The sequence below is a fragment of the Phoca vitulina genome, unplaced genomic scaffold (assembly GCF_004348235.1).
Source record: "Phoca vitulina isolate PV1807 unplaced genomic scaffold, GSC_HSeal_1.0 scaffold6, whole genome shotgun sequence".
NCBI lineage: Eukaryota > Metazoa > Chordata > Mammalia > Carnivora > Phocidae > Phoca > Phoca vitulina.
The window spans coordinates 54,560,518-54,586,090 of NW_022589709.1; the positions used below are offsets into that span (position 1 = coordinate 54,560,518).

Here is a 25,573-nt window from a genome sequence, read left to right on the forward strand (position 1 = left end):
GTCATGACTACTTCTGGCCTTTGGACTTTAATATGATAAACTTATACCCCACCAACTTGTAAAAATATAATGGAAGATCCAGAGATCATATATAACATACATACATAATATATCCTACTAAGGGCGCTCGCTCTTCCCACTGAAAAAAAGCCTCTACCCGTTTCCTTGCCTCTTTCAGATGTTTTCTCTGTCCTCACCTTCTCACTGAGGCCCTCCCTAGACATCCTATTTGAAACTGTAAACTCTACCTCATTCCCACACTTATTAATTTCCCCCTGTTCTTTTCTTTTCTCCATCTTCCTCCACCATTTTATATACTATATGTCATATATCTTGGCTCTATTTATGGCTGCCTCTCCAATCTTGATACATCTGTTTAACCTCTAGATTCCTTGGTTATAAAATAGGACTAAGAAAAGTATCCACCATTCTTCATATAGCTGTTTCACAGATAAGTGCAGTAATATATCAGCAAGAGATTCTTAAAAAAGATTTTTTGAAAAAAAGAACCAAATGAAAATTCTAGAACTGAAAATTACAACATCAAAAAGAATCTACTGGTTGGGCTTAACAGTAAAATAAAGAGAACAGAACAAAAATCATTGAACTTTAAAATAGTGCAAACAGTGGTAGAAATGAAGAACAGAGAGAAGAGAGATTAAAAAAAAATAAGCAAATCCTCAGAGACCTGTGGACAATATCAAAAGGTCTAATATATGTGCAATTGGAGTCATTGAAGGAGAAAAGAGAAAAAGGGGGCAGCAAAGAATATTCAAAAAAAAAGAACAGATGAAAAACATCCCAATTAGGAGAAAGATTTAAATTTATAGATTTAGAAAGGAGAGCAAACCCACGGAGAATAGATTTAAACACACACACACAAGCATAGGCATATCAGTGTCAAACTGCTAAAAATGAAATTTGAAGAGAAAAATCTTGAAAGAACCGGAGGACTTTTACAAACTCATCCCACACCAAGTAAAATACTGCAACCAAAGTTTAGTGAGCTTGGAGTACTGGGGAAAATTTTTCAGTGGAGATATTGTTGCTTTTCACTATGTAGCACATCAGGTATGTCAGGAGCTCACTGACAAGGAGTGTCAGATCAGAGATGGGTGGCTGGAGAGGACGTTAACAGCCCTTTCTTTATTTCCCTTTTGGTTGGGCAAGTCTCCCGGGGGAAACAGGATGATACAGGCTCACTGAAGGCACAGAGATTTTGACATAAATAATTCTAAAATCAGGGAGAGAGAGAAGTGAGATCCTCATGGTAAACTTGCGAATGGCCTGACCAGAAAGTCTAGTACTTCTTGGAGCCAGGGGAATTTTTGAAGCAGAAATAGAGGAAAGAAATTTGGGGGAGATGGGGAAGACCCAGAAGATTTTGATTATTTGTCAGCATTTGTTTCCTCAGTGTGATTTTCTTCTCTCACACTGTAGTCTAACCCTTCTCAGGATGCGTAGGTCTCGTGAGCAAGTGCTTTGAAAAGTAAGAGGGCAGATTATTCTTTCCCTTCTGTTTTATGAATACATCACAGGGTTCTAGAGGTGGGGGTAGACAGATCAGTTTTCCAGGGAAGGGTTATTACCTCATTTTGGCAGATGTGGTGCCTTTAGTTCATGAAGATTTTAATGACTGAAAACAAATAAAACTCCCAAATGTAAACCCAAAGTTTGCTGCTTGTAATTATGTTTTCCATGCTAGACTAGAAATGAGGTTATGGCTTGCTTGTGATGTAAACTTCTTTTCCTCTTTTTTTGTTCCCCCTTCCCTCCCCACCCACCCATCATTCCCTCACAATCTCCATGCTTTAGGATCAGTATTCCTGAGGGAAGGCAGGAGTAGAGCAGTCCAAGCAACGGTGCAGTTTGGTTGCCTGATGTGGCGGCAGGTCCCAGGGCTGCACACCGATGGGAAAGGGGCAACCTCACAGCATCGTGGCAAGTCTTCCAAGGCCTGTCTGCAGCTCTTCCTGTAAGCAGAGGCCTTTTCCTGTGTTTGAACTCACCACCAATGGCTGTCCTACCAAAGGTAAACAGCAGCAGTCTAAGCAAACTACACTTTTTCCAAAAGAAAGCTTTTAACTTTTCTTTTGGAGGAGGCAGAAGGGGGTTGTTTGAGGACTGGGTGGAGGAGGACAGGGAGGAGGTGAGACCAGAGGAAACACGAGTGACCCCAAGCCCTGCCCTGCCTGTTTTTTCTTTCTTTCTTCTTTTTTTTTTTTTCTTTTCACCTCCCTCATTATTTTTGGCTGGCTCCTTTGTGCAGGCTGCCTTCTATTCACTGACAGCTGCTTTGAACATCAGTCATATCAGGTCATCTGCCAAGCCGTGCGCCTCTGGCCACATCACTCTGAGGCCTCCGGTCTGTCAGCTTCAAAGTGCCTCACAAGTGGTGACTTGCCTCCTTTGGGGTTTTAAAAGAAGGGGAAGCCTGGAAAAACTCGTGACACCTCTGGAATTAAGGCTGGAATCTTCTATCTCATTTTGCAGAAGAAGAAATCAGGACTGGGGCACCTGGGTGGCTCAGTCGGTTGAGCATCGGACTCTTGGTTTCCACTCAGGTCATGATCTTGGGTCCTGTTATCGAGCCCCGCGTTGGGCTTCTCACTGAGTATGCTCAGTACAGAGTCGGAGTTGCTTGAGAGATTCTCTCTCTCTTCTTCTCCCTCCCCCTCTGCCCCTCCCCTCGCTTGTACACTCTCTCTGAAATAAATAGAATTTTTAAAGAGAGAGAGAAGAAATCAGGACCAAAGAAGAGCAGTGAAGCCTACTGCCAGGCCTTGTGGCCTGTAAGTGGAAGTATGGGGAACCAGGTCTCCTCACATCTAGTCCCAAGGGGTTCTTCCTGGTCCTTGTATTTATTTATTTTTATAAATTTTATAAATAATACATTTTTAAAAGATTTTATTTATTTGAGAGAGCAAGAAAGAGCGAGAGCACGAGCAGGAGGGAGGGGTAGAGGGAGAAGCAGACTACCCACTGAGCAGGGAGCCTGATGTGGGACTCCATCCCAGGACCGTGGGATCATGACCTGAGCCAAAGGCAGATGGTTAACTGACTGAGCCACCCAGGCACGCCTGGTCCTTGCATTTAAAACCATGTTTCTCAAAGGAATCTTAGCCTCCTCAAAGATGCCTCAGCAATGATGACATTTGAGAGGGGATGGGGGAAGGAAGGACAAAGGAGAATGCTTAATGGCCCCTCAAATGGAGCTTCTTCTCTTTGGTCTCATTCATTCATTCATTCACTCATTTATTCATTCAACAAATGTCTATTGAGCATTTTCTATGTGGCAGGTAACTTCTAGAGATACAACAATGAACTCAGAAAATCTAGGTTCCCATAAAATTTGTAATCTGTTATCTATACTGGTCTCTAAGATTATGTTTTTGGTAAAATGGTTCTGTTCTTTTTTTCTTTAAAAAAATAAAATATTTCCCATACCTAGTTTTCAAAGCATTAACTGATACTCATCAAACAGCATTAAGTGGAGATTTTGCCACTACATACAACAAATTAGCTGCTGATCTTTCAACCCTTGGCAATTTGAAATCTATTAAAAAAAAAAAAAAAAAGACAACTTAAAAAGAGAATTTGCCCCTGACGGCATCATCTCTACTCACTGACAAATGTAGGAGAGAAATAAAGGAAACAAATCGATGGTACAGATGGTTAGCTGAACTCTTATAATCTGTTATATCCACACCAGGGGTCGTTAGTAGATTCTCCTCTCAGGTATCCCATGCACAGTGCAGTCAGGGTGTGAATACTTTAAAGTTGACCCCCTCTGTTTGGTGGTGGGGTGGATGTGGGTGTGGCCGTTAATAGCCTTGTTGAGTTTCAGAGTCAAACTGTGATTGCTACCAGCAAATATTCCCACCTGGAATTTGGGGTTTGAAAATTTAAGGCCAAAAATAAACTAGCAGCCTCTCTGGTGCTAACATATCAATTATCGTTCAGGGTGTAACAAATTTCCCCCAAACCTAGTGGCTTCAAAAGCACAAATATGAATTACTTCACAGATTCTATGGGTCAGGCATTCAGGAAGAACTTAGCTGGGTGATTTGGCTCAAGAGCTCTCATGAGACTGTCATCAGAATGTGGCATTAGAAGGCCTGACTGGGCTGGATGATCCACTGCCAAAATGGTGCACTCACAGGGCTGTTAGAGGAGGCCTCAGTTTCTGTTCATGTGGTCCTTTCCACAGGTTACTTAAGTGTCCTTATGACATGGCATCTAGACTGCTTCCCCCAGAGCAAGCAATCTAAGAGAGGGTGAATGAAGAGGAAACCTTAATGCCTTTTATGACCAGTCTTCTAAGTCCCTCCCCAGCATATCTGCCTTTTTCTATTTTTAGAAACAAATCACTAAGTCTAAGTGATTAGATCTCAGAGGATGGAAAATTGGGCTCCATCTTCTCTTCAAAAGAGGAATATCAAAGACCTTATAGACATATTTTAAAACGATCAAATTTAGGTTCCTTCCTCATATAAAATTTATTTTTTTGTAGAATCTTAAAACAAATCATGTTTCATCTGCTAATACTTCCCTATAGATTTTAAAAGCAAAACCACCATATCATTATCATCCCCCTCAAATTAATAATTCCTTACTATCTTTTAAAAACAACGTTTTCAGTTCTAAAATCTTAAAACCAAGAGATTCCACATAAAAATTCAGACTTCTTATTTTTTAAAAATAAGATGATCCAGTCACATTAGGCCTATGTTCTCACATGGTCACAAAACACTTTAGATGGGACATGGACCCTTCAATTTGTCATGCTCCCTGCCAGGCCCTCTTGTCTTATGAAGGGGGCACTGATTTGTGGTTGATTTAATATATGGATTTATCACTATTCTAGGTCCAAGGAGGCTGAAAGATGTGGCAATGGGGTTGAGGGAGAGAAAAGCCTGCCCACCAGTGTGAGTCGGATCCCAGAAGATCAGGAAATGAGACAGGGTGTAGGTTTTCATAGAGTAGTAGCAAACTTGGGGTTACCTACGTAGGGCTGTAGAGTTACCAAGGGTAACCAGAGATCTGGGCATTAGTCAATATGGTCTTGGAAGGGACGCCTGGGTGGCTCAGTCGGTTAAGCGTCTGCCTTAAGCTCAGGTCATGATCCCAGGGTCCTGGGATCAAGTCCTGCATTGGGCTCCTTGCTCAGTAGGGAGCCTGCATCTCCCTCTGCCTGTCTCTCTCTCTCTCTCTCTCTCTCTCTCCCCCTGACAAATAAATAAATAAAATCTTTAAAAAAATATATATGGTCTTGGAATATTTGGTGGATGTTCCTGTACAGATTTTGGCGCTGAGGGACTAGAGCCACGAGCACAATCAGCCACCAATGAGAGGACCATGAATCAGCCAACATATATCAAGTCTCAGTGCTTTTCCTAGGACTGTGAAAGTTACAGCCTAAGGAAGGGCCTGAGAGCCATGAAAAAGGATATAGAATTGTTAAGCCAGCTTTATCATATTTGATTCAATTTATAAATATAAAGAGAGTTATTTCTTGTCCCTTGTGTGCCACAGCCATATACAATTTCAGGATGCCTGGAGAGAACCTGTACGTGGAGAAAAAAGCCTTTGTGACCACTGTGGAGGAAGACCGAAAGGATGAGCTCTATGGAATTTTGGAAATGAATACTGGAGGAGAATGCTTGCCCATCTCTAGCAAAATAATGAACCCACAGTTTCTTTTTAATGCAACTACTGCCATTCCTTAAATTAAAAATGCCCATTTGCTTGTATCAGATTTCTGGAGCTCAGAATACACTTTCCCATAGAAAGCACATGTTCCTTGGTGATTAAGTCTACGGGCCAGTCCATAAGACCCATTATATGCTGGAACTAAATCCTAATGCTACCAATCTATCACATATAACAGAATTCCTTAGAAAATTTCAGCCCAGATTCTAACACGGAATACCTAGAGTACATTTTCCCCAACCCTAGTAGTTCAAACACTGAGTTCTACTTCATCCCTCAAACTTACCACTCCTGGGCCAGGTCTGATGCCACTAGTTTTCAGTAACAGCACTGGATGTATGCTAGAGGAAAAGGAACTTTGTTGGGTGAATGTTAAGAAATTTAGGCATGGGGATACACCTTAGGGCAGTGACAGCAAGACAAGCAGACCAGGCAGTTGGGGTGGAGCAAGGCAGGTAGGTACTCAGCGTTGGAGGCTCTGAAAATTGAGGATGAGGGTGGGGATGTGGTAGAAGGTGTTGCCATTCAGGAGTATGAATCTTTCATAAGTCAGCTGTTTGTGTGACAGGCATTATCAATATTGATTTTCCAATATCCTCTTGTCATACAATATATCAGCATAGCTCTCAAATCTTATCATCCCATGACCTCCCTAGGCATTAACATGCCCACTTGCATTTCCAGATAAGCTCTCAATGGCATGATCAAATTTAGATGAGACTTTACAACTGTTAATCCGCTCCCATTCTTGTCCCTCTAAAATCCATTCTTTGCACAGTGACCAAAATAGGCTTTCTGAAATGCAAATCTGATGATGTCATTCCCCTTTGTAAAATCTTCAATGATTTCCCATCCATCTTAGCATCAGGCCCAGAATCCAAAGTTAGACCTACTGGGCTGCTCCCCGAATAAGCTGCCACCACCCCATCTTTGTCTGGCACATGCCTGCTCAATCTTCAGGTCTCAATTTACATGTCATTTTCTTGGGAGGACCTTCCCTGACCTTTTGTCCAGATTTAGTACCTGACTTTTAAGCTCTCCTAACTCCTCTATTTCCTCTTCAGAGCACTGACCACAACTGTAATTATTTACATATTCAGGTACAATCTGTTCAGTTTGCTTGATGTGCTTCTACCAGGCAGGGACATCAAGAAGCACATTAACCACATCTAGCAGGGGGTCCTCTGGTCCGTAAGACATGCTCACTAAATGATTGAAGAAGGAGCCTCTGTGCCACACTATGTTATAAAGCATGTTACTCTCCAATTTGAAGGGCCATTCACTGAGATTTTACGATGTGACAGGAAGTGTTTGTTTAGAGGGCAGGGTAAGTTAGAATTGGGGTTCTAGGCCAGAATTCCCTGGGTTTGAAATCTTACTCATCATGTGATGTTGGGGAAGTAGGAGAACTTCTCCATGCCTGTTTCCTCATCTAAAAAAAAAATACAAGGGAAAAGACAATAAGAGCACCTACTTCATAGGGCAGTGTGATGATTGAGCATGTAGCATGTTTAGAACGGTGCCTGGCACTTGGTAAGTATGTGAAAGATGTTAACTATTCCTCTTCTTTACTCCTAATACTATGAAAACTAGGTATTATGTTATTATCCCCCCTTGTCAAATGAGGAAACTAGAAGCATAAAAAAGACTTTCTTCAATAACTTGTTTAAATAAATCCTTCATATCATTTTTGCATGCTGGAAAAAAAAAACTAAAAAGGAAGAAAGAAATGAATGTTCTCACATTTTGAGAGTTGAGACTTGGAGGATGTTGGGTGTTGGCAAGACAAAGAGAATAAATCAAAGATACAAGGGAAGTGTGAAGGCGGTTTCAGGCCCAGGACTAGGCCCTATTTTCTACGCACTGATATGATGAAACTTAGCATGTCCATGAGAAGCCGAGGGGGGAAGAACGGATCCACTTTCCACAGAATGTGGAAGGGAGACGGGGAGTCAATGGAGCCTGACTCAGAGCAGCATCTCCTGGCTGCAGGAGGAAGTCAGAACTCTGGCTCCCAAGTCCTTCCAAAGCTGCTCAGGAGCTCTGCCAGTATCTCCAAGGGCATCACATCCCCAAACTGAATCCATTTGAATTAAAAAAAAAAAAAATCTATGCCATGCATCTCATGTGAGAGGAAGCAAATGCCAAAAAACAAAACAAAACAAAAAATCAAACAAAAAGGTTGTGAATTACTTATGGACAATTGTCCTGGAGAGAGGTGATTCCTGTATTAGACTTTTTAAAAGACATCTGTCAGGGACAGGAATTCCTGGCAGCCCACTTATAATGGTCCCAAACTAGAAACAACCCAAATGTCCATCTGCAATAGAGTGGATATATAAATTGTAGTACTGCCACAAAATAAAATACTCTCTAGAAACATGAATGAATGAATCACACCTGCACTCTACAATAGGGGTGAATCTCACAAATATAATACTGGGGTAATGAAACCCAAAACAAAAACCACAATCTGATATCATTTTATGTAAATTCAAAACCAGGTAATCCACATCTATATCAGGTGTGAGACGTCAGGATCATGTGACCCCTGAGGGGAGGTAGTGGCTGGAGTGCCCCAGTTTGGGGGGGCGGGGGTCTTCTGTTTCTGTTACTCAGATGTATTCATTTTGTGAAAGTTCACTGACATACACTTATTTTTTGTGTACTATTCTGACCATATGTTGTATTTCAGCCCACCCTTCATTTCCTCACCCTCCAAGACTGGGGACAAGTTAGTCCTGGGGTCAATAGAGAGCCCCAGAGTTCTGGATAATCAGAAGCTGGAGAAGTACCAAAGAGGATGCTTCCGAACTGGGAATCCATTTTGCTTAGAGCTCATATTTCTGTCGTGCTGGTTCTGAGTCTTGAGTCACTTCTTTGGCCTCACTGAATTTTACATCTCGGGTTTTCTTCTTGTCCTCTGATCCAGTCATAGGGTCTCGCAGTCCTGTTTCTACTCAATCTCCACAATATCCAGTGCCATGTGGGGCTTACCTGAGAGGTGAGTGGCTGAGCCATATTCCATTTCTACACACGTGTTTCCTCGGTTGTCTGTGGTACACACATCCATTCCCTTCACTTTCAGTCAAAACCCAAAGAAGCCATGAGACAGCGGGGCAGTAAGCTTCACCAGCTTGAGGGACCACAGGGATCTCTCCTGTGAAACCTAATGGGAGGGATTCAGGAATTTCAGCTTCTAGACACGTGGTGGGTGATGTTCCAAGCATCACAGGCTGACTCCTCATGTGACTGGCAGGGCCAGGAAGGAGGGAGAAGCCTTTCCTGTGAGCCTCACAGGCTGGGTTACAACGAGGTACATGAGTGGAATGGCTTGGTACAGGCAACGTCGAGAATTCTTTTTCAGAAACGGTGGTGGGCAGATTCAGACCTCCGCTGCTTCATGGTTCTTTGAAAACATGAGAAATGGCCTTCCAGGTTTTCCAGAGGTGCCGTGGCCAGATCCCGACTGCACGCCGGGCCGTTACATCAAAGCCACAAGGCTCGGATGGCACATGGCCCCGGCCAGGCCAGCCTGTCTTTGGGTGGGTCAGCTGGCTTGCAGAAAACAACAGGCCTCAACGTGACAGTTCCCACATTCTGCAGACTTAAAAGGGAAATCCTCTGGCCTCTGACTGGGCTCCTGGGGCTCAGCCCTGGCCTTGCCCGAGGCTGCAGGAGGAAGAACAATAAGGAAAGGGGGCCTGTTGCTGTCACCGGCTCTTCAGGTGATCACACATCTTCAGTCCTGCCAGAGTTCTGTAGTCTGAGCTTCCTTGTGCCTCCATGTCCCCTCACTGCCTCTGCTGACTGATGCCACAGAAACCTAGCCCAGTCTCTGCCTCCTTTTCCCCACTCACCCTCACCTCACCCCCATCTACTTCCACTTTCTATTGCACATTCTGGCAGAGGGCTCCCTGACCCTCACAAGCACCCAACGTTTGCCCCCAATACTGCTACTCCTTTAAAAAAAAATCTGTATCCTTCTCTGCTCCATTCTCTCCTGCTCTTCTTTTGCTTTCTTAGACTCTCATTGTGATTTCCCTTCCCATTTCTACAAAGACAGGGTACAGAGGAAGGCCAGCAGGGGGCCAAGGGCCCTAGAGCTGACTCAGGAGACAGATGAGTGTTTTGGGTTTTGCCACTGATGTGTGTGACCTCGGGCAAGTGGGACAGACTCTTCTCTCTAGGTGTGAGTTTTCTCATGTGTCCATGGGGTTGGGGGACCCATGCCAGAAATCTGTATGTTGTGCCAGAAGGGTTGCCATGGGGAATGCAAGGAAGAAGACTCTGTTCTGGCTCTTATAAACCTATTGAGTAACAGTCTCTTCATGTTCTCTTTGATATACACACACATATTCAGATGGATGGATGGATGGATAGACAGATAGATAAGTTAACGGGGGAAGAAAACTGTGGGGATAAAACTGTAACCTTATTCACCACTGAACCCAATAAAAGTCTTTCAGAGAGACTGAATCAGAATCTCTCTTTCCCTGAATTCACTTTATTTGCTTCTTGTGATCAGGTGTGACTCTCCACCCCATTTTTTCACAACTGAGTGAAATAAGGAAGTACCTTAAAGCTGGTTTTTCTTCTGCTGCCACAGAGGTCCACATAACTGCTGGTTCCTGTTTGTGGTAAAATGGTCTTAACCAGATGAATGAAAGGCACAAGATCCACAACACAATCAGAGCACAATTACTCCAAACAGAGCTCACGCCGACCCACTGAACTGCCAAGCACCTCTCACTTGTTAAAGGATATTCCCTCCATGTCTTTGCTCCTTCTAGTCAGCCTCCCCTTCCCTTTTCAACAATTGGCTGACTTATCTAAGACCTATGCTGCTTCACCGTATTTTGTGAAAACAAATGAGAAATCGCCTTTCAGTTTTTCCAGAGGTGACTAAATCCAACATGAGCTAACTATGTCCAATGGCAGTGTTGGCAAGTGGCTTCTTTTTTTTTTTTTTTTTTTTTTTTAAATATCAGCAAAGATGGAAGCTTGACTTGGTGTTGGCTGCAGAGAGCTCAGGAACCAGTGCATAAATCTGCTTTGTTCCTGGAAGAATTCTAAGGATCTAGAGTCAGGCTACAAAATTGCCGCAACGCTGGTGTTTCAAAGAGCCCAAGAAGAGCCAAATGTCCTGGCTGACCGGCACCCTGCCCAGCCTCATACGCTGCAGGTTTGCCTCTGTTAGCACAACAGACCAACCGTTCCTTTGCTCAGAGGCAACACGAAATGATTTGTTCCCTTTTGGCTGTGTCAGTTCTGCAAACCAGATACCAGAGGCTACAAGCTCAGGAGAGCCTGCCTTTCTGGAACACCATTTGTTTGGACAGGACAGGCCAGCAAGGCTTTTCATCTCTTTAAAACTCTTGGGGTGGGGGTGGGGGGAGAGCATATTTGAGGAATTCCTTTTTTCAAAGATTTTTTTTTTTGCCCCTTCCAACATTTTGTTTAAGAGAAAATGAGATGTCTATCTTCTGTTTCCTTATTTTTTTTCAGGAAAGCAAAGGGTTGTTGACTTCCTCCCTCTCCCCTCCCTTCCTTCCTTCTTCCCGAAGGTACTCATCTGAGAAAAAGAGAACGAAGTATTGTTCCTGTTCTCTTTCTTAAGTCATTTGAAACATTGTCCCTGCGAGTTCTTTAAGTTCCCTGCAATCTGTACACAAGAGAAAGAGGGAGAGAGAGAGGGAGAGAGACAGAGAGAGCAAGGGATCAGGTAAAGCACTGGGGCTGCTGCAGCCATTCAGACTCAGGAGCTGGTAAGTTACCCATGCAATCATTTCTACTTCCATTTCAATGTCCCTGGGATGGATACTGCCGTGGGCACCTCCAACAGAATATACCTTGCTGGGTATAATCCTAAATCAAAGGGTATGACTGATGGATGGCCCAGGATTTAAGCTTATACTTTTTTTTTTTTTAAAGAGTTTACTGATGTTTGCAGAGCTATGGGCTGGCCGAACTGGAAATAAAATAGCACTGGGGCTAAGGAGGACAGTGTGTTAAACCTGATTTTTGGTACAGATAGTGTGGCTGGGTTAGCCAGGAGCCACTGAAGTGTGTGATGTGTCTTACTGGAGGATTCAGTCTTCCTCAGTGCTATGTCCTGGGAAACTCAGGAGGGTGTCTGTTAAGAACTGTGGTTTGCTCTAGGGCTTTTGTTACTTGTTGTCTAGATTGAGGGTGGCCTTCTCTTGTTCTTTTCTTTCCATTCAAGACCCCCCCCCCCCAAAAAAAGAATGTTAAGTTATAACTGTTATTCTGCATCACTGAGGCTGGAGGAAAAAGAAAAGACTGTCACTTTGAATTGTACTGCATGCTTATGTGTTCCGTTTTCACATGTGGATTGAGTGTAAATTTATTATCCACTGTCAATGGAAGATGTCATCTGCCACACGAAAGAAGGCAAAGATTTTGGGGCATATAGCTTTAGTTTTGGAAAACAACATGTGGCTAGAATAGGATTAAGATTATTGATCTCTTCTGAGAGTAGGAGCGAAAAACTAAGCTACAGACGCAATTGAAAAATATTCACCCAGCACCTGATTTTCCAAGCACCAAATAGAACAGAGCAAAGTGGTCAAGCTTATACAGACAGCTAGTTTTTAAAAGTCTAACTTACGTCATTTAAACTTGTCAGAAAGGATAATTTTACCAAGAACTCATCATGGCAAGCCATGAGGGAGCCAAGAGCACACTGTCAAAAATAGGCCAGCAAGGTCACTCGGAAAGACTACATATAATTACTAATATTAGCTATTTAATTCAGAGAGGTGTTGAGTGGGTGAAAGACAAAGATCATGCAGCTTTTTAAAAATATTCATTTCTATAAAACTTAGGGAATGAAGTAACCTAGGAAGTGAAGAGTATGATAAAAACAACCAGTCTCTCATTTATAAATTAATTTGGCCAGACTGCGTATGAACCACAATCAAGTAATTAATCTTTACTCAAAACTGAGCCATCATTTTAATAAGACTGAGAAAGTATGCTGCCACTAGGCTGTAATGTACATTTTGTTCCATTAGTCAGATTTCTTTTTTCTTTTCCTTTTTTCAAGAAGCTTACCTTACGAGCACTGTAAAATGAGCAATGTAAGAAAGGCGTGATTAGTGTTTGCCTGCTTGAGGATGCAAAATTATTCTAATAACACTTGAAAGGGGCTTCCAGCCACCCCATTTCATAGATCTTCAGGTGAAAAGGTAGCCAGGACTGACTGACTTGGGCATTTTGCATCTTTTATCAGCAACTGTGACCCCAGCAGAAGACTCTGGGTTGCGATCTTGACTTGCTTCTTTCGGTTTCATTTTTTCTTGATAACATACTTAATTTTGTGCTTAATTAAAACAACATCATAGAATGCTCTGTAGTTCGGGTTATTGAATAAAAGCGTCAGATGCAATACAGTATGACAAAAAATGACAGCAGAGTCACACTGTCTAAAGACAAGTAAGGCAAAAGGTGGGTATGATGTCAATGGCGCAGAAAACAGCCACACTTTCAGCATGCGTCTTCACTGTGGCCCAAGATTAAGCTCAGGATATGTTCTCTTCTTTAGAAGAAAAAAATACATATTATTTCCATTTAAGTTGTTAAGCCATTGCAATGAGAATATTTGTTTGATGCTGGGGGGAAATATTCAGCTACCTAAAGAAAAAAGCCATTGACTCATTTAGTGTATTTGCTACCAATCTGTCTCCACTCAACTCCAAGGAGTTGGCATTTGTGGAAACTTCCACCGTGTGATTCTTCTTTGGGGTCATCAGAGGCTCTTTTGTGATATCATCAGGGGAACTCCAGCTTGGAATGATTCAGAATTTGATGCAAAGAAGATTTCATTAATTAATTTGGGTCAACACTGTGCATCTAATTTCAAGTTTGTCGAATGAATGTCAAATTATGTTAGGATGTGTCCTGTAGGTCTTTGTGCTGCGATGTGAATCAAATTAGAGCATTGAAAGCAGAGCATCAAAAGCACAGACTTTGTTGTCCTACAAATGTGGGTTTGAATTCCAGCTTTGTCACTTGCTGCCTATGGGCCTTAGGCCAGGTTGTTCACCTCTCAAGCCTCAGTTTCCTCAAGTGTAAACCTGCATCCATGTAATAGACTTGTGAGGATTAAATAAGATTATGTATGTAATGCAATTAAGCGTGGCGACTATGGACAATGCATGGCAAGCAGCAGGAGTCAATCAATTTCAGTTGTAATCTTTTAAGTCGTATATTACTTAAGGGTACTGTATTTTTTTAACGTATTTTAAGATGTATTTTAAGAGAATACATCTTCCGTAATTTGTGTCATTATCTTTGGTCAATACTGTGCCAAGGGTCCATCAGAACAAAATGATTCCTCATGGCTTTAGAGGTGGGCACACATTTAGTAAAGGTATCCTGGACCCCAAATTCTTGTAAAATAAAGGAAGGCAGAGCTGAATGTTTTGATGTTCCTCTCCGCTCATGGCAGAAACACCAGATTTAGCCTCACTAAAATGCCAGCTCTGTTTAACAGAGCTCAATGCAGGGGAAAGGTTGCCTTTAGAAGAAAAGGTTTCAGCTTAGATGAGTGTTCAAAGAGACTGCAATTACACTGCAGACGTCCCATTCTCCCTTTCACCTACTTCCCCAAACTGTTGAGCTCTGTGTCGTTGGTGACCTTTTCCCTGGCCATGGAGGGCTGGAGACACGGTTTTTGGAGACCATCGTGGCAGTTCCGTGACTCAGCCACAGAGAAAGGGCTTGAAATGACATGTTGTCTTCCTACTGAGGGCGGCACACTCAGTGATCTATTTCCCTAAACGTTTTTGTAAAGAGCCACTTAACTTCACATGGATATTAAGAACACCATTATCACCATTGTGTGTGTGTGTGTGTGTGTGTGTGTGTGTGTGTGGCTGGAGGTGGGTGGGTGGGGGGTGTGGTTCATCCAACTGCTATTTTTCTCTCATTCTAAACTTTAAAACATACATACTGATTAATTTGTCAAGTAATAATGATACTTTAGCTTAGGTCTTGGTTAAACTTCCCTCTCTACTTTCCCGAAGAAAATGTACAACCACAACAACGACCAGAAATCTGTCACTAATAATGCGAAACTTTGAGGTTCCTTGTTTTAATAAGAGTTTCTGATACAATAAAGACTTGTTTGAACAACTTAATCTTGGGAGAGCAAACTGAAGTTGGGTTGTTCTACACTAATGTGCAAAAGGTGTCTTCTAATGTGGCTTAGTGCAGTAGAACAAAGAGCAGATTAGGAGTCACAACACTTTGGTTCTGTTCTTGTCTGACCTCCACCATTCCCTGTATGTGTGACCTGGAAGGTTTCTTTACTTTCTTGGACCTCAGTTTTCTTATCTACAAAATGATGGAGTCAGAGCAAATTGATAATTCTCAGGGTGGTCTGTGTGTGTTCAGTGTGTATCAGAATTCACCTGGGGGCTTGTTTACACTCTTCTCTCCTGCCCACTGCACTGGATGATCTATGAGATTCTGATACTGACATCCTATGATTCTCTAAACAAATAGTAAGTGTCTTGTTCTGTTTCGTCAGGATTGCATTGACATTAAATAAAAATGTATGTTTTAAGAACCATGCTTTTAAGTGGAATTCCTATTCAGCATTGGATATCCTCTCTAGAAATTAGTTTTAAATTTATCAATTGTTGTTCTAGAAGCTGTTAGTATTATAAAGTGAGAAATATGCTAGCCGGTCAAACAATCTGATGAGACTAATCAATGTTCTATAACCATACAGAAATCATAAAAAGAGCAATTACTTAGGCATATAAATATTGTAATGCTGCATGCATAGCACTTTTTGATTTATGCATTTCTATATTATTTTCATCTTATAATGAGCATGCATTGTTTATTTGGTCAAGAAAAACAGATACTAAATTTTTCTATGCAAGTTTTAAAAATTATTGCTAGATTCAATCTCATAAGCTTTTTGTTTTGTTTTTACACTTTTACAGTGTATGCTTGCTGAGCCTATTTTAGACAACAGATCCTTGTCTCTAAGTTAATGGTGACATGGAAAGGCAAAAGAATGATTATGGTGTTTGAAAAACCAGCACTCACAAGTGATGTTAAATCTGCTTTAATTATAAGAAAAATCTGCAACTTAAAGAAAACGTTGTTCTGATTTCCCTGATTTTGTTTCTACCTAAATCACCCAATTTTTCCCCCATATGTTTATACCTAATTAAGTTGAGCAGCAATGGACGCAGGTCTCCATCTGCTACGAACAGAAAGACCACAAGTATTTTGATGGGTACTCTTAGAAACAGCTAGTCTAATAATGGTTGCTTGCTTTTGACCATTCAAATACCAAATAATTTTAGATAAAAACAAAGACATTTAGATAAAAGAATAAGAACATGTCTTCATCAGGAGATATGTGTAATATAGGAGTTCACCAGAAAATAGGCACCATGAAGACAGGGACCTCATTTGTTCACTGCTATGTGCCGAAGGGCCTAGAATAGCTCATGGCATATAACAGATGCACAATAAATATTTGTTGAAGAGGTAACTTAACACATAAAGGGGCTGTGGAGTGACATATGCTATCTTTATATAAAGCCAAATGCAGTAGTTAGTAAGAAAAAAGTTAGTCAAACTTTTTTAGGGTCTAGACAATGACAAACTGCCAGCTTTACATATTTATTCCCTGCCTGAATTGACTGCAATTATGGCTTATTCCACCATTATGTGCGGGGGCTGCTACATTTATGTATATTAATGTGTCATCTTGGCAAGGACCCCACCTACTCGCTCGTGGGAGATAAACATTTATCAGATCCTCAGAGAAGACTGTTGGTTGCATTTTATTTTCCATTTGTTTTCTGGGCAGATGATGGGTTAGCAAATTGTTTTTAGAGAAAGAGAGACAGAGAGAGGCCATTTGTTTTTCCTTGGCTAAAAGAGCTGTGAGCCAAAATTCAGCCTTGTAGGAAATGCTCAGTGCTCTCTGTTTTTTTATAGGCAGGGTTGTAAATTCAAGTAAAGGGATGCCACTCGGGCTGAGTTTACACAAACATGAAGGGGTGAATTCAGGGAGGAAAATGTGATATCCTTGTGGTGCACAACACCCTTTCCTTTATAGAGTAGGCAGTAGAGACAATCAAATGAACAAATACTGGTTTGAGGCAGTCCTGCACTTATTTGGCCAATTTAAAGTGGTAAATATAACAACAACAAGGGGTTTTGCCCACGGGGTCCAAGGTTTCTGTAATTTGCAGTAGAAACTGGAAAAGCTCTTTCTGTTCACATTGATAAAGCCAAGCACCAGACCACACAAAAGCAATTTTGACCCATTCTCCTATTTTCCTATAACATGTTATGGCCTCACGTGGACCTCATTCTATGATGGCCACTGATATTAAATGGGAGAATGAGCCCCACAAGAGTACCACCACCACCAATGGCAACATTTATGGGAGTAATTTCCAAGTCTGGGGCCTGCTAAGAATTGTATATACATCATTTCACCTAACATTCCCATTCTAAGAAGTAAGTGCTTTCTTGCTCTCATTTCTGAAATGAAGAAAGACAACCAACCACCTTGTTTAACAGATAAACTAGAGAAAGTAAGTGATTTACTTAAGTCACTAAATTGATGTTGCTTGTGTTGGGTTTCTCATTAAGGAGAAAATGTTATCTGCAGCTAATAATATTTTTAAAAAATTAAGTATCCCTTAAGGTAGTGCTCCTCAAATGTAGTCCAAGAATCAACAGCATGGCATCACCTAGGAGTCTGTTAGAAAAGCACAACCTCCAGCTCCATCCCAGACCTCCTGAATCAGAATCAGTATCTTAACATGATCTCCACGTGATTAAGGTACACATTCAAGTTTGAGCAGCACTGTGTTAGGGTTTTGACTGGTTGTATACAGAGTGATTTCAGAATGTAGGTCCCTGTTCAAAAGAGTTACAGAACCATTGGTTAACTTTGACCTTATCCAAGACAACAGAACTACCTCTTGGAGAGTGGTTACAGTGGTTATTGGACAAGTCTTGAGTCTATTCAGCTCTGAGCAACATTAGGCATGATTTTTATGGTCTCACCAAGCAGGTCAACTCCACACCAAGGGACCCTGATAATATCAGAGAGGAAAGGTCTGGGGTATTGTTTTTCAAGTGTGTTCTGAGCATCAAACATCAGAATCACCCAGGGCAGATTTCTAGGCCTTCTCCAGGTCTAATGAAGCTGGGGAGGGGGCCAAGTGTCTGCCTATTCCATAAGCTACTAGCTCAGGGTAAGGAAGTCCCAGCAGGGGTGGTGACAAGTATTTGGGTGACAACAGTCCCAAAAGACATTCAGCTTTTCAGCAGCTTGAAAAAAAAATTTAAGCAACCACACCAAAGAGAGTAAGCTCAGAGTCCTTCCAGGAAGAAGAGGTACTCTACCAGCTTCTTCCATTGACTGCTGGAGGAGGGGGACAAGAAACCCTGTTACCTGCCTTGAGTCTGCCTCAGGGAAAAGCATGGGGACCTCCAGGGTCTCCAGCATCCCTGCCAAGGAGCAGATGCCAACACACACACCTCACTCTTCCCAGTTAGAAAACTTCATGGAAAGAATCCTTAAAGTTTCCTTTTCATTGGGACTCACCGTTCTGTCTTGGAACAGAAATCAAGAGGGGGTATTGTTGGAGGGGTGGGGAAAGGAAGCAGGGCCGGAAGAGAGTGAGGGAGAGGACCGGAATAGCCTCTGGTTTGCTTCATCCAGGCCTCTGCCTGGATGGAGATGGTGGCTTCTCCCCCTTAATCAAGGCCCTCTGGGCTTCTTCCACAGGAAGTGCAGGGAGACGGAGAACTGCACGTTTTCAGCTCTGTTTTATGGAACACCCACTGTAGTACACCACCACTTTGTTTCTTGCTGTTTTTCTAATTCAGGCAGTTTTCTTCCCCACAGCACAGTGGATCCTCCCTCCCCCAGGCACCACCCTACAGGACTTTTTCAGTCAAGAAAGGAAGATAAGGAGAGATCTTCCAGCATTATCCTAAAAAAAATATATATATATATATATATATATATATATATATACACTTAAGTATATATATATATATATATATATATATACTGAACAATTTAAGCTGCTGATGAGAACTGTACTTAATCCATCAAGATGGGGTTCCTGAAATGCTAGACCTTGAATTTTTAGGGTGAGGAACATTCAAAAAGTTCCACACAGTTACTCATAGGTATGTGCAGAATCTCTCTTTCTACCAGGTTTTTTTTTAAGAGGTGAGTGAGGAGGGACTATTCCGAGCACCATCTTTCTTGACACTCAGGAGACATCCAGTAATGCAGCAAGCAAGTCGGTGGTTCCTCCAACTTTGTCCACGGTGCTCCTGCCACCCAGTCCCATCTCAGCACAATGACCCATCTCTGGCTCTGTCTAGGTCCCTGGGGGTAGAGTTCTTATCTCCTGACTGCAGCCTGGGCCCCGGGTCTGTGCGGGCATGCTGGAGAGAAGGGGTGGAGAGCCCAGTTTGGGGACAAGAAGATACAGCCCAGTACTATGTCATTTTGAAGAAGGCAATTCTATCCAGGGTGTCTTCACAGCCCCTAAGGGCTCAGACGGCCCACTCTTTACAATGGCTTACACTGGCCCCTTCGTGCTCCTTCTGACCCTCCTGGGAGAGAAATACTGGCATCACATATTCATCCATGAGGCTGGGAAGGACCCTGAACCATGAGCAAATCCCACCCCAGAATGATTAGGACATGAAGTGACAACCTTATTTGTTTTTCAACCACTATGGATTTGGGGGAGTGGAGGATTTGGTTTATTTAGTAAAGTGCTATTTCTTCTGTTTGTGGCACATGAGCTTTACACACATGTGTATAAACATACACATACACACACAGAGACACAGCTAATCCAAAGTCATTGGTTGTTCTAGAAGGAAACCATAGATTAGCACCAACTTATTTATTTGACTCAAAAATGTAGTTATCTGATTATTAACCACCTATGCTTCCAAACAGACTTACTATCCTAATCATATTTTCCTTAGGGATGTTAAAAAGAGTTTGAATTTTGTTAGCTAGTAACAGCAGGATAGAAGGTGAGAAAGGACGTAAGTGTTATTGTAAGCAATTCATAAAGGCTTTCATTCACTGTCATGTTGAAAATATACGTAACACAGGACAGAAGGAGTCAGAGAATAGAGGGTTGAGCATGCTTATCAACACATGAATAGATGGCAGATCAGTAAACCCGAATGCATATGGAAATTTAGTATATGACAAAAACAGCATTGCATTATCAGAGGGGAATGCTGGATCATGTAATTAATGATGTTAGGGACACTCAGTAGCTATTTGGGGGGAAACTGACATCCCTACTTTATCTCTTAAAATAAATTCCAAACAGATAAAAAATTGAAAAGATTAAAAATAAGAACATCAAAAATAAAAAAAAAATGAGAGATTCATCTTTTGAATCTCAGAGTAGGGAAAATCTTTCTGGTTTTACCAAGAAGCCTTAACATTTATTATACATTTTATCACTTAAAGGGCTTCTACAGGGCCAAAACTCAATTAACATAAGGTCAAAAGACAAACACAAAACTGGGGGAAACATATAATGTGTATCACAAGGAACTTAATATCACAAGAAATGGGCAAATGACATGAACTACTACATTTCACATAAAACGAAATATAGTTGGCTCTAAAATTGATAAATAAAAGATACTTATCCTACTTCATAATAAGAAAATATAAATTAAAACTATGAGACACTATTTTTTACCTACTCGATGAAACAAAAGATGAAACATTTGTTAGCATATTTGTTTCTGGGGATCTGGAGAGTATTGTCATGCATCTGGTGCAATAGTGGACTAGCAAAACTTACTGTAGGGAGCAACTTGTTAATGTCTATCAAAATGTAAAACTGACTTCTCTTGGAACTAATCCTACAATATACTTATAAGATGCAAAAAGACATTCCTACAATGCAATGTATTTGCCCAGCATTATTTGAAATAGGAAGAAAAGATTGTAAGTAGCATAATTGCCCATTAATAAGGGATTGATTAAGTTAAGCACAGTACTGCTATAGAATGGAGTATTATGACACCCTAAAAAAGAGTGAATAGAATAAAGACCAGGAATGGACTCTAGGTATATGGTCAACTGTGACAAAGGTGTAAAGGTAATGCAATGAGGGAAAGATAATCTTTGAAACAAATGTCACTGGAGCAACTGAATATCTATATGCAAAAGAAAACCTGACCTTAGGCTCTTACTTCACATGATACACATATATTAACTTAGAGTAGATCATAGACTTAAATGTAAGAGTTAAAATTATAAAAAAATTTTTTAAAAATGTAGGAGAAAATCGTTGTAACCATGGTTAGTCAATGATATCTTAGTTATGACACAAAATGCACAAACAATACATGAAAAAATTGATAAATTGGACTTTGTCAAAATTAAAAACTTTTGCTGTTCAAAAAAAGGACACTATTAGTAAAATAAAAAGACAAGCCATAAACTAGGAGAAAAATATTTGCAAAACAGAGCTGATAAAGCACTTGTCTCCAGAATATATAAAGAACTCTTTTTTTTTTTTTTAAAGATTTTATTTATTTATTTGAGACAGAGAGAATGAGAGAGGGAGAGCACATGAGAGGGGGGAGGGTCAGAGGGAGAAGCAGGCTCCTTGCTGAGCAGGGAGCCCGATGCGGGACTCGATCCAGGGACTCCAGGATCATGACCTGAGCCGAAGGCAGTCGCTCAACCAACTGAGCCACCCAGGCGCCCTATAAAGAACTCTTAACAACTCAAGAATAGGACAATTAAAAGCTGGGCAAAATTTTTGAATAGATACTTAACCACAGAAGATATACAAATGGGAAATAAGCACATGAAAAGATATGTAATATCAATAAATAAAATGCAAATTAAAACCATGCACGATGAGATATAACTACACATCCAGTAAAATGTCCCAAACCCAAAAGACTGAAAATACCAAATGTTCTCGAGGATGTGCAGAAACTAGAACTCTAATACATTGCCGGTGGGAATGTGGCAGGGTACTGCCACTCTGGGAAACAGTTTGGCAGTTTCTTAAATGGTTAAACACATACTTACCATGCAACCCAGCAATTCTACTTCTGGGTAACTACCCACTAATAATGAAATCAAATGTCCGTATAAAAGACTCATACACAAATGTTCACAGCATCCTTATTCATAATTGTCCCAAACTGGAAACGATTCAAAGGTCAATCAACTGGTGAGTAGAGAAACAAAAGGTGGTAGATCTGTGCAATGGGGTACCACCCAGGCATGAAAAGGGACTACTGTTCTATGCAATAATGTGGTGAATCTTAAAAACATCTTGCTAAGGAAAAGAAGCAGACACAATAGTATTTAAGAAGCCAGAGGTATAACAAATATTGAATGATTTCATTTATTTGAAATTTTGAAAACCAAAAAATCTAGAGAGAGGAAAAGTACCTGGGTGGCTGCCTGGGGTTAGAAGTAGAAGTTGGAAGTGACCGCAAATGAGCATAATGGAGCTTTCTGGGAGTAATGAAATTATTCCAAAAGTGGGTTTTGGTGATGATTATACAACTATATAAATTTTCTAAAACACATCACATTGACACTTAGAAATGTATGAATTTTATATTATATAAATTATATCTCAATAAAGCTGTCAAGTTTGTGAAAGAAAAAAAGTGAGGAAGTTCTATACATTGTAATGATGGAGCAACCTCCAACCTGTATGGTTTAAGGGAATAAAAGCAAGATTCTGCCAGTGTACATAATGCTACCACTTTTGTGTAAAAAACAAAACAAAACAAAAGTATATTTTTTGGTATGCAGAGAGTATCTCTAAAAGGATACAAGACGCCTGCTAATAGAACTTGCCTTTGGGAACAAAAGAGATGAACATAGGGGAAGGGAAGGAAAAATAAAATAAGAGGAAAACAGAGAGGGAGGCAAACCATAAGAAACCCTCAACTCTAGGAAACAAACTGAGGGTTGCTGGAGGGGAGGAGGGGAGGGGGGTAGGGGGATGTGGTAACTGGGTGATGGACATGAAGGAGAGCACTTGAAGGAATGAGCACTGGGTGTTATAGGCAACTGATCAGTCACTGACCTCTACCTCTGAAACTAATAATACAGTATATCTTAATTAAATTTAAATAAATAAATAAATTTAAATTAAAAAAAGAAAAGAATTTGCCTTTGGGCAGGCGAGTGGGGTGGCTGGGGTAGGGGAAGTGGCATAAAGGAAACATTTTCACTGAATATCCTTTTGTACTCAATCAAAACAGATGAGAGGAGAGAGGAAGAAAGAAAGAGGCGTTTTGAGTCCCACACCAGCTCCATGACTGTGGGCAACTGTCTGAGCCTCTTTTCCTCATCTGTAAAATGAAGGCCTTGGACCACTTGCTCTCTAAGGATGCCTCTGACTTCAAGTTCCGTACTCTGAGAATTTCTTTAAGGATGATCATCTCACATCTGTCTACCTTCCTGTTGTCTTTCCCCTGCCAGCCTGTCACGGACTACCACATAGAAAGCCATAACCCAAGGCTTTGTTCTTTCTCACTCAGGTGCATCTCAGTGTATCAGGTCCTCATTGTCTCGGCAACATGTAAAATATGGTTGTCAACCAGGGTGACAAGGCATCCCAGCAAGCAGATATGTGGGGAAGGAGTGACAAGACAATACAGAGGAGTGCTCACAACTCATTTGTCCTAGGGGCAGCTGGTTGAAATCAAGTCCCAGCCCTCCTGCTTGCCAGCAGTGTGATAATAAACACATGGGTAGTTCTCATTTCTTCATCTGCATGATAGGTATAAAACAGCACCCCTCTTCTTAAGGTTTACTGTGGGGATTACAAGTGATAATGCATGTAATTGCTTAGTACAGTGCCTGCCTCATAGTAATATTCAATAAATGTTAGCCCTTGTAATTATTAATCTGAACTCCACTGCTAATGGGACCCACTTTCCTGGAAGTGGAGGGAAGAGAGGCAGCTAGGTTATCAAGCTGTGTACTCACTAATGTCATGAACTGGGAGTTTGGGGGTGACAGAATGGCTTGTTTTCTTAATCCCAGGACCCAAATGGAGATATTGGAGTCACTTCTGCTGCCCCCAAGCCAATATCACTGAGGGAACTTCTAAGATTTCATCCCTGGAGTTGATTATATCCTGAACATGTGAGGAATGCAAGCTGCAAAATCATGAGACTGTGACATCAGGCTAGGGGTCGAGCCTGTTAAGTTAAAGAGCAAGTTTCAATATGCATGATAAAAGTGCTTTACATTTGGATCAAAATATCATCAAATATTAATATCAGGGCCATTGTATAACCTCCTCACCATGGTAGCTACTCAATAAATGTGAGTTGCAGCTTTCCAAGCAAATCAAACCAAACCTCTTCCATCACCACGATGTACACAGGCTCATGGTCCCCAACTTCAGTCTCAGCGCCACACAGCAAGGGAGGTATCTAAACCCGGACAACCTGGGGTCCCTGTAACTTCAAGTGTCTCAGCCACAGATAGCAGCCCGACCCTAACAACAACAAATTGATAGCTTTCAAGTGATTTAAATTTCCCCCGTTTGTAAGGTGATAGGGAACCCCTTTTGCATACACTCCCTGCCTTATACATTATCACGTCACATTCTAGAACTAGGTTCCAGAAGGCATAGTTTACTTTAGTGGGTTGCCCAGCTCACTAAATCTCTCATGTGTTTCTGTTCTGCCTAACTACATCGGAACTATATTTGTTAGGCACTGTGTTTTTAAGCATTTTTGTCCCCTCAAGAACAAGAGCCCTCCAATTCCTGCTGGTCTCACACTAATTCTCTCTGAGATCCTATGGAAAAGCTCTTATTATCCCTACTTTAGCGATGAGAAAACTGAGACTCAGGGAAGAGAAATAAGTGGCTGAAGTGATACAGCTCTGTGGATCTCTGGGGGTCTGGGGACTCAGTTTAAGGAGGCAAGGAATCTGTATTTTGATATCAAGCGCTTAATAGTTTGCATGCAGACTAAACAATGTTGTGAATGTATATGTACCTCTGCTTTTCAAATCTAATTATATTAGGGTAATTAATAAAAGAGAAGTTAATTTGAAGAGGTTACTGAACTCAAAGAGCGTTGGGTTATTTCATATTTTTTCTAACGTACTGGGGATTTGGAAAATGGGTTTATTTTTATAATTTGCAATGGGAGTCCTCATGCTGAGAAGCCTGGGAATCACTGCAGGAGACCAAAACTGGGAGGTACTTGGAATAACCTAGGTCTTTGGTGGCAATGAGTTTTCCATTCTTAAACTGCTACCTAGAATCAGTTTGTATATTTGATAGAAGTCTAGAAAGTGTCTGGAAGTAGGCGTCATTACTATTTAATTTCTTCATCTAACAACTGTCTTCAAAAAAAAAAAAAAGTCCTGGTTCCTTTCCTTTATATCTGTGTGACCTTGGACAATTTGTTTAACTTATTCATGTCCTAGTTCCCTCATTGGTAAGATGGGGAAAAGAATAGTACCTACCTCACACAATGCTGGGACAGTCACATGAGTTAACTCATGTGATGTCTTTCACACATTCTTGACACATAGCAAACACTCAGCAAATATTATGGTTGTGTTAGGCACCACTTGCCACTGTTTTTTGACACACAGTCGGGACTTGACAGACATTTTTGGAACGAACAATGAGTAACTGAAAATGTGAAATCGGAAGAGAGGACAGTTCTAGATATGTGATTCATCTACATTTCCTTCATCCCAGGACAGCTGCTTTTGTGCAGGTGCTCTGTTGAGGAGTTTTTGCTTCAGTGAGCTCAAGCTAGTGAGATGATG

The 25,573-nt window shown here is 41.2% G+C and overlaps 1 protein-coding gene across 2 annotated transcripts in view; it reads left to right on the forward strand.

Annotated features, from left to right (window-relative positions):
- The first annotated feature begins 11,303 nt into the window (after positions 1–11,303).
- ZNF366 (zinc finger protein 366) overlaps positions 11,304–25,573 on the forward strand; it is a 77,289-nt gene continuing 63,019 nt past the window's right edge. Inside the window, exon 1 of one of the 2 annotated variants that reach the window (XM_032404241.1) lies at positions 11,304–11,480. The gene's annotated coding sequence lies outside the window, so the exon portion shown is untranslated. The remainder of the gene's footprint in view (positions 11,481–25,573) is intronic. The other variant, XM_032404240.1, reaches the window with a different exon arrangement.